Consider the following 10,300-nt stretch of genomic DNA (forward strand, 5'->3'; position numbering starts at 1 on the left):
AAGAGAGATTTGTTTGTGAAATAGTTAGCAAAACGATGAAGAATAGGGACCTGGATATAAAGCGGTGAGTAAGATAATGCAAAATGGAAATTTGAGTTATAAATAATTTGTAAAAAGAATGAACGACGATTTGGATCTCATATACATGGCAAGGGAATGAAGATTAAAAATATGGATGTGGACTAGTTAAAAGGTACGTGAAAAATAAGTATATGGATGCCATATGTTTATAAAATTATGACAAATATATCTATGAAATTCAAGTTGCAAGATTAACAAGAATAGAGATGTAAGCGGGAAGTGGTGGGTTATACAACGTAGAAGAGAGATTTCGATGTTAGATATATAGAAGGTGAAGAAGAGAGATTTAGAAAAAAGAATGAATGAAGATTGGGATCTCATATACATGGCAAGGGAATGAAGAATAAAGATATGGATATCGAACAGTTAAAAGGTACGTGAAGAATAAATTTATGGATGCCAGATTTTTTAAAATTATGACTAATATATCTGTAAATTCAAGAAGCAAGACCTATTAATATAGGTATAGAGGTGTTCCTTTGTATTGGTTTATTTTGGGCTTGAGCTGGTGCATAAGTAAGGCTTCTTTAATTTTGCGTTTGTTTATGTTTGTTTCTTTATTTAGTATTTGGGTGTTTTCTATGGTTATGTTGTGTTTTTTTGATTTGCAAAGTTCGAAAACGTGTGAAGGTGACTTTTTATGTTCTTTGAATCTGGTTTCCATTTTTCTACTTGTTTCTCCAATACAGAAGTCGTGGCAGTTATCACATTGTATTTTATAAATAATGTTGGTGTGGTGTTTGTCAGTGTAGTTTTTACATGGTATAGATTTCAGGTTTGTGCCTGGTTTTTGAATAAATTTGGTATTAACTGGAATGTCATGTTTTGTTAGTCCTTTTACTAAATGTTAGTTATTTTTCTGCTGATGTCGGGAATATATGATATCCAGCAGTATATGGTTTCGTGATTTTTGAAATGTATTTTGAAAAATACATGTAAATGTCGACAGAGCAGCCAAACCCGATCCAGATACTACACTGTGATCTTAGCCAAAAGGCCGATACCTTCAGTATTAAGCAAGTACAGCGATCAACATTACAAGTACACTGCCTCCCTGCCAATTTTCACTCCCGGTTAAATTATTACTCTCCTACACAAATTTATTCCAGCTCTACGATGGTAATATCAAATTTTGCACGATTCGTGGATATTTTCCATTATTCTTTAAACCTAACCTTATTACTCTTGGATACAAATTTATTCTAGCACAACGTTGGCAATATAACTTGCCTTACATGAGACGTAATTTATAAAAAGACAACCAAACTATGTTCCAAACGTGTACAAGTTCCACATGCACTGCTGCTAGCTCCACCTAGCGATCATACAAACAGCTCTTTTACCCCAAACAATATTTTGTTTGTTTGTTTTTTAATTTCGCCTAAAGCTACTCGATGGCTATCTGCGCTAGCCGCCCCTAATTTTGCAGTGTAAGACTAGAGGGAAGGCAGCTAATGATCACCTCCCACCGCCAACTCTTGGGCTACTGTTTTACCAATGAATAATGGGAGTGACCGTCACATTATATCGCCCCCACAGCTGAAAGGTCGAGCATGTTTTGTATGACAGTGATTCGAATCTACGACCCTCGGATTACGAGTCGGTCTCCTTAACCACCTGGCCAGGCCGAGCCAACGTTATATAATACTGCAAATGTAATATACAGCATATACTGTCTTGTTGTATTATAAATTAACTTTATTTTAGTTCCTGATGTTAGAGAAATTTTGATAATTATATATATAACAACTATAGTAACAACTTAATATACTATGGTGGTTTACATTTTGTTGTCTCACAATCTGTCAAATATCTTGGACACTTTTATCTCAAAGTTCTCCCGGGTATATTTGGAATGTTTTCTCACATTGGATGATGATCATTTCACAGGTATTGACATTTTAAATGTTGTGAAGAGTAACCAACATTTTGATCAAATAGTCATTTCGACTATGCCCAGCACGGCCAGGCAGTTAGGGCGCTCGATTCGTAATCTCAGGGTCGCGGGTTCGAATGTTGGTCGCACTAAACATACTCGCCCTTTCAGCTGTGGGGTCGTTATAATACGATGGTTAATCATACTATTCGTTAGTAAAATTCGTTGGTCTTTGTATAGCTTTGCGCAAAATCCAAAAATAAACAAAACAAACATTTTATTGAAGAATAACGATGGTACTTGCGGATGATGAAACATGGACATTTTTATTTAGTGACAGTTCTTTTAAAATAATTCTTCAGGACTTAGATGGTTAAGGTGAGACTTAAAGTTATAAAAAGGAGAAAAAGGAGATTTTCTTATAAAGGAAGAACAGTGGTTAATTAACGTTTCTCAATGTTTTGATGAACAATCCAATATTTGATCAGCTCTAATAAGCAAATGGCATTTGGTTTTGTCAGTATAACAGGCCACACAATCTTCACAGGCATAAATATATAAAAGTCATGAACAAAGAGAAATTCCGACGTATTTAGCCAAAAGAAATTCTGTGTGTATGATGTGGAGTTGAAACTAATCTGGAAGTAAAACATAATTTGTGAGTTATAAAAAAACAGTTACCTATCACAGTATGGTTCTGTTTGTTGTTTTCAACCTGTGCACTTTTAACTTACCGGTTGTTTTTTGTATTAAAACATTTAATATACATTAATAGTAAAGCTACAAATCAAAAGAAATATAACATAAAGACATAGTTCACATAGCAGAAACGAATTATCCTATGTGAAGTTAATACACTCTGAGGAAAAGTAAGGCTAACTGTCTTTCATCTTAATGAAGACGTTGAATTCTACAGATCTATGTCTCATTGATGTTAATTGTTAAGCAACAACGATGATTGCGTTTTCCATATTTTATAAATATATGTAGGTAACAATATTGGTTGAGCTGAGGTGGGCTTGGCTCATTTTCTGGGGACTCAAGCCCCCCCCCGGCGCCGCCATTGTTGAGATCCACACCAACAAACTGTTATACACGTGATCGCGAAGAACGACTCTTTATTTATACCCTAGTTTAAAAGATAAGTTTTCATTTTTATAACTTTACTTTTAACATCTTCTGACATTTTCTTTGTTGTCCCTCACTTATCAGTTTTATATTTTTTTCATTTTCATTCTGTTTCGCTTACGACATTTCGTTACAACAATTGATTCAACAGTATTGATACACTTCTAACCAATACAAACTGTGAAAGACAATATTAAAATCGAACAAAAATATTAATGAAAATTTGCATATAGTAACTAAGGTGACAACATATTAAAGTAGAAATCAAACTGAGAGGAAACAATATGTTATTGTCGAAAGTTTCTCATCTTACATCCCATGGATACTTCGACCAGTACAATTTGTGTACATTTCTCATCTTACATTCCATGGATACTTCGACCAGTACAATTTGTATAAATGTTTGTTTGGGTATTTTAATTGTATATTCATAGAAGCTCATTTTATAAATCTGAATTAAATTCTTGAAATGAAAAACAGAACTTAGACAATCAGTAAGATTCACGTTACTCTAAAACCTGCGAGAAGCTAAGTAATTAGTGTTAGCAAACACTGGGCTGTTTTAGATAGCGTCGTGCTGAAATATTTAGAAAAAGTGAACATTTTCTGAGAAAAAAGAAATATTCTTTTTACATGAAGTATTGCAGGGGGAAAGTGTTCGGATTGTGCTGATATAAACAGTAATTTTTTATCTGTTAAATGTGGTACCGTTTATTGAAAAGAACAATAGTGTTTTTTATTTTAAACTCCATTTCTTAAAATTATATGTATACCCTGTGTTCAACTGATGGAAGAGAGTAATGAAGACCTCTAGCTTGGACTGATTTATACTGATTATATATATTACAGTTATGTAGGTTAACAATGTGGCCACTAGGATTGAGTGCTGTTAGTCAGTCAATTCAGCCTCAAATTTTGAACATGTTCACTTCGAGCAATTTGCCTTCGTTCTATTGGTTCTCCTTGTTTAGTACATCGGTATAACCAACAATGCTAACAACTATTCTTAGGTTAGTAGAGTAAACATTGAACGTTTTTAGTAAGTCATCTGTTCTGTCGACGTTTCGTTCGAAATGCTTGATATAACTTTGGCTCCATTAAACATGCTCACCCTTTATCACGCGTGACTGGAGGATATATTGTTACATTCAATCCAACTATTCCTGGTTGGTGAGTGATAATCACGAGATGCCTTTCCTCTGTTCTTTCACTGCTAAATTACCGACGAATAGGGCAGATAGCCCTTGTATAGCTTTAAGCCAAATTCAAAACAAACCAACAGTCTTTTTTGACAAATTTGATAAGCTAACGAATTTTGCAAATTTCGTTTTGGTTCTTTAAATTGGAGAAACTTTGGAATAACGTGTCGTAGCTTACATTAAGTCTCATTTTTCAGAGGCACATCATGCAGGAAACAGTTCATTTACATATGGTCGTATCAAGACATTAGCAATCGGTATGCTCAAAGGAAGACGATGTTTGAAAATTAATTGCATAACTATGTCAAATATGAAGAAAAAGATTCATATAACAGAAGGGAACAGAGATAAAGTTTTCAATGTTTTACAGATTCCATCTTCAGTGTTTAAAGCAAAACAAAAATAATACATTATTTCTAACTAAATAACTAAAATCCATTGCTGAAATAATAATAATTTAATCAAAACTAAAATACATAAAAGTAAATTATAAACAATAAAAGTACTGTGCATATTTTAAATAGTACTGTGTGTTTTCTTATAGCAAAGCTACGTTGGGCTATCTGCTGAGACCACCGAAGGGAATCAAACCACTGATTTTAGCGTTGTAAATCCGTCGACATACCGCTGTACTAGCGAGGAGAGTTTAAATTGTACAATTTTAATCAAGACTACATGATATTCGGTGTTGTTTAAAGTTGTTTGACGTGGATGATTTCTTTAAGTACTAATTCTGAATTAGTGTAGGCCCAACAAAGAATATTTATATTTTACAGTTCGTGTCCTATTTCTTCTCTATGTTGGTGTATAAACGAAAACCATGAGTTACTGAACTTTTCTGTGTATTTTCATGAACAATACCATATTTTATTAACTCTTACTACTGGTTGGGGATCGGTTTTTGTCAATACAACAGGCCCTGCAGTCTTCTTATGCGGAAATACGGACAATTCATGAAGATAAATTCGAATATCTTTTGTCAGAAGAAATTCCAGGTATATGATATGAGGTTCAAACTAATCTGGAACTAAAACATTATTTGTAAATTATTAGAACGCAATTACCTATCATCATTTTGCTCTGTGCTTTTTGTTTTTTAACTTATCTGTTTTTTTTATCCTATACCATCTTGTGAGCACCTTCCACATGTTGAGTGCACACCCAGATATCATATTTTAAACTTTAAGTAAAGCGTAATTCTAAATGCATACGAACGTTTTTACTCAGAAATACTTCAGACTTTGTAGTTTTGTAACATACAATATGTGTATGTCACAAATAAGAATGAAAACGAATCCAGACTTTCATGTTTGTTTACATGTGAACTCTGACGAGTTTCTTAGGTGGACACTCTACTTATTGATTTATAATTCCTGATACCAAATCCTATTATTGTATTTATTAACTAATTTAAATTTCTTCTCATACTAATTAATCATGTCTCGTTTTTCTTAATGATTTACTTACTTCAACCTTATTATCTCATCCTTTCATGATATAGAATTTGATCTGAACAACGACCACAACTTGTGAATAACTTTCAAATATTTAGTGCACACCTTTATATTAAATTTTAAAGTTTAAGTAAAACATAATTTTAAACGTATATTAACAGCTTTACTCAGAAATATTTTGTAATTTTTAATTTTATGACATTCTTTAAGTGTTAAGTCACAAAGAAAACTGAAATCCAATCCAGATTGAACAGAGGACGTTATGTGCTATTTGTTTTATATATATCAGAACCGTGGTGTCTGACCGTCTAATGAAATAATATCACTGTGATTCACTTATCAAAATGTTATTTTTGAATAGTTCTTAGCAGAACACTTCCTATACACACATGGAAAACCAAAACCCATTTACCACACTTACTCCAGAGTATCACACAATCTCACAGTTTGTTTTTATCACTGTTAGTAAATTATGTATCCTCTCAACTTTAAATGTTTCTTTGTGAGAAGTATCTATTTGTGTTCTTTAATCATAAAATATTTTGCGGTTCTTTCTGTATTTATATTTTATATAATACAAATATATAAGATATATATATATATATATATATATAAATCTAGAAACGACAGAAAAACGACCCTTTATTTATACTCTAGGTACTATTTCTTAACTAAAGGAGAAATTTTCTTTTTTTATAACTTTACTTTTAACACCTGACGTTTCCTACTGTTAACCCTGACTTATCAGTTTTATATTTCTGTCATTTTCCTTTTGTTTTGCTTACGTCATTTGACTACAATTAATTCACCAGTATTCTAATACCTCCAACCAGCACAAACCGTGAAACCACAATATTATTGAATATTTGCCCTTAGTAACGAATGTTATAAGATCACAGAATAGCATGTAACAACACCGATGAAGCTTAAAAGTTAAAAATATTTCATAATTATGTGAAGAATAAAAGATTTCTTTCAGTCTTTTATCAAAATATCTCCAATATGCACTACAAGTTCTTGATTCACCAGTATTGTTAGACTTCAACTATATATGTACATACAAACAGTGAAAGACAACAAAGCTGAACCACAATAATATTAAATATTTACATAACAGTAACTAAGATGGCAAGATATTAAAATAAAAACCGAACTGTACGAAGAAAGAACGTTTATCACCTTGCATTCCACGGATACTTCGACCAGTACAATTTGTAGGTATAAAGTTTTGTATAAATATTTTAATTGTGTATTCACATAAGCTCATTCTATAAATGTGGGCCTGGCATGGCCAAGCGCGTAAGGCGTGTGACTCGTAATCTGAGGGTCGCGGGTTCGCGCCCGCGTCGCGCTAAACATGCTCGCCCTCCCAGCCGTGGGGGTGTACAATGTGACGATCAATCCCACTATTCGTTGGTAAAAGAGTATCCCAAGAGTTGGCGGTGGGTGGTGATGACTAGCTGTCTTCTCTCTAGTCTTACACTGCTAAATTAAGGACGGCTAGAACAGGTATCTCTCGAGTAGCTTTGTGCGAAATTCAAAACAAACAAACAAACTATAAATGTGAATTCAATTATTGAAATGAGAAACAAAAGTTAGACAACATGTGGGTAACATTCACTTTACAACCTATGAGAGGCTTAGGAAATAGTGTCAGCGAACACTCGGCTGTTTTAGATAGTGTCGTATGTAAAAATTTAGAAAAAGTGAACATTTTATAAGAAAAGAAGAGATTCGTTTTACAGCAAGTATTGCAGTAGAAAAGTGTTTGGATTGTGTTGATACAAATTATAATTTTTAAACTATTAAACGTGGTACCGTTTATTGAAAAAAATATTTTAAATTCCATTTATTAATAGTATATTTATAAATTACGTCAATAAAAATACAATCAAACCTTGTGGCTCAGTTCTAGTGAAAGTCGGGTTCATGTTATACGAAGAGTACTTAATAGTCTTTTCTATAATAAACAAAGTCTTGTTGTTTGTATCGTAGCTATTTTGATAAATTAATTTAAAATACCAAAGTGGGAATTTTTCAGAGAATTTTGTTTGTGGTGCCATCAAATAGATAGTAACGCAGTTTATTTATTATTTCGGTCACATGGACGTAGATATAGTCACCATGTCCTTTATATAAATAGTAAGATTAGAAATAATGGTGTAATTAATTCTTTATATTGGATTTACCATCAATATATATCTAGAACACTATACAATGCTGCAATTGTTAATACATAGCGTGTACAATGTTGTTTGTTGTATTATTGACTAATTTTGCTTTTAGTTCGTGATTTTAGTGAATTTTGGATAATTATATCTATAATATACAACACACAATAGCAAGTTAATGTACTATGATGGTTTACCTGGTGTCGTCTCGTCAATTGACTACGACATTTTTAATTCAGGTATCTTTGGAATGCTTCTCACGTTGGATGATAATTATCTAAGAGGCACTGATAATGTGTAGAGTTCTCAAGAATAACAAATATTTTGATCAAGTAGTTATTTTATTTATATTGTGAGACTATGTAATATGAATATTTTTAATTATTGATACTCTTTTAAAATATTTCTTCAGGGCTTAGATAGTGAGGACGAATATCAGACATAAGTTTATAAGAAGTAGAAAAGGCAGAATTCTTTATTTTCGTGATGCAAAAAAGTTGCTGAGTCGTTTTTTTATCTTCCATTGGAAGGTCTTTTAGATATTTGTATGGTGATTTGATAGTGCTAACTAAATTAAGGACATTTAGTTCACGTGATGGAATAGAGAAGTTAAGAGCTTTAGCTAGGATTGATTTACACTGATTATTTATGTTACAGTTACTTAGGTTAATAATCTGGTCACCAGGGTGAAACTAGGAATAAATGCTGTCAGTCAGTCAATTCAGCCTCAAAATTTTGGACATGTTTACGTCGAGGAATTTGTCTTCGGTCCATTGGTTCCATTTGTTTAATACATCAGTGTAGTCACATTGAACTTTTTAGTAAGTTGTCTGTTCTGTCGATGTTTCATTCGAAATGCTTGATACAACGTTTGTTCCACCAAATATGCTCACCCACTGTTTGTTTTTGAACGGGGTTGGTAGGTGGTGTTGACTAGATGCCTCTATCCCTTTACTACTTGACGGACGGCTAGAGTAAGTAACCCTAGTGTAGCTTTGAGCCAAATTCAAAATAAACCAATAGTATTTTTTTTTTGATAAATTTGATAAGTTAACGTATTTTCCAAATTTCGTTTTGGTTCTTTAAACTGGAGAAAATTTGGAATAATGTGTCGAATCTTGTATTCTGAGGAAAGCAAAATTCAAGGTTGAAGAAGTCCCGTTTTTCAGAGGCACATCATACAGACAACAGTTCAGTTACGTATAGTCATATCAAGACATTAGCAATCAGTGTGATTTGAGAAAAACGATGTTTGACATTTAATAGCATAACTATGTTAAAGATGAAGAAATAGATTCATATAACAGAAGGGAAAAGAGATAAAGTTTTTATTATTTTACAGATTCCATCTTCATTTGCCATGTTAGATTGTGAGTTTTGTTTACATAGTTGTATTTAATGGATTGTTTTGATTTTCAGAATTCTACCAAATGTACTACGACGTAATTAGCTGAGATAAATTGAAATTTACCTGCTAAGTGTTAGTGGAAACAATAAAAAGATACAAAGGAGAAAAAGGATTTTTGTTCGTCTGTCAGTTTTATTTGATGAATCCAGAATACTGGAAATGTTTGATTAGTTGACACAAACTTTATTTTGAAAAAAACAATGTAATATGATTCCCAAAACTGTTTGTTAGGCACCGTTTTGAAACACATTTAAGACTATACACATGTGGAAAGTTATACCAGGTTATTGTACGTAGTCTAAAATATCTGGTTCCATACTATTTTCGACAGAATAACTTTTTGTTATACGCGCAAATATTTTTGGTCGTAGAAGCCTTGAAATGGTTATCTACCCCATGTTTCAACTTGGTTCATCTGCGTTGTAGCATGTAAATAAGCAAGCACAACGCTTCACTGATACATACTCTACTATCAAAACTGGCAGCTGGCTTCCTATCTACTGTAGAACACAACCTTCAACGTTGACAGAAAAGAAGCACCAGAAATGGGAAGTGTGAGGAGTGTAAAGTATCTATCGGAAATATATTTTCAGTGTAAGAAAACATCAACTTTGATACGATATCTTACCCAAAAACACATAATAACAGGAATCTCATTGAGAATCTCACATTGACTCAGTGGAGGAACCTAGACGAGCACTCCTAGGAATGTGCCCTTAGGATGTTCTTGAAGTGTGACTTCTCTTCTTGGAGAAACACACTAGTTAGATAACGTATGAACTAGGTATACTCTTTTCCCTTCCTGAAAGTAGGGTCACTACGTTGGGTGTAAAATGACATTTTTAATTGTAGATATCCTGGCTGGTCCACCTTCTTTTCCATGTTGGGGGAGGGATATCTTAGCAAATACAGAACATATAAATTAGTCCACCTTCTTTCCCAGTATAGAGTGGGAAACATCCTTGTCAACACAATACATCTAA

The sequence above is a fragment of the Tachypleus tridentatus genome, chromosome 3, assembly GCF_004210375.1.
Source record: "Tachypleus tridentatus isolate NWPU-2018 chromosome 3, ASM421037v1, whole genome shotgun sequence".
Lineage (NCBI taxonomy): Eukaryota > Metazoa > Arthropoda > Merostomata > Xiphosura > Limulidae > Tachypleus > Tachypleus tridentatus.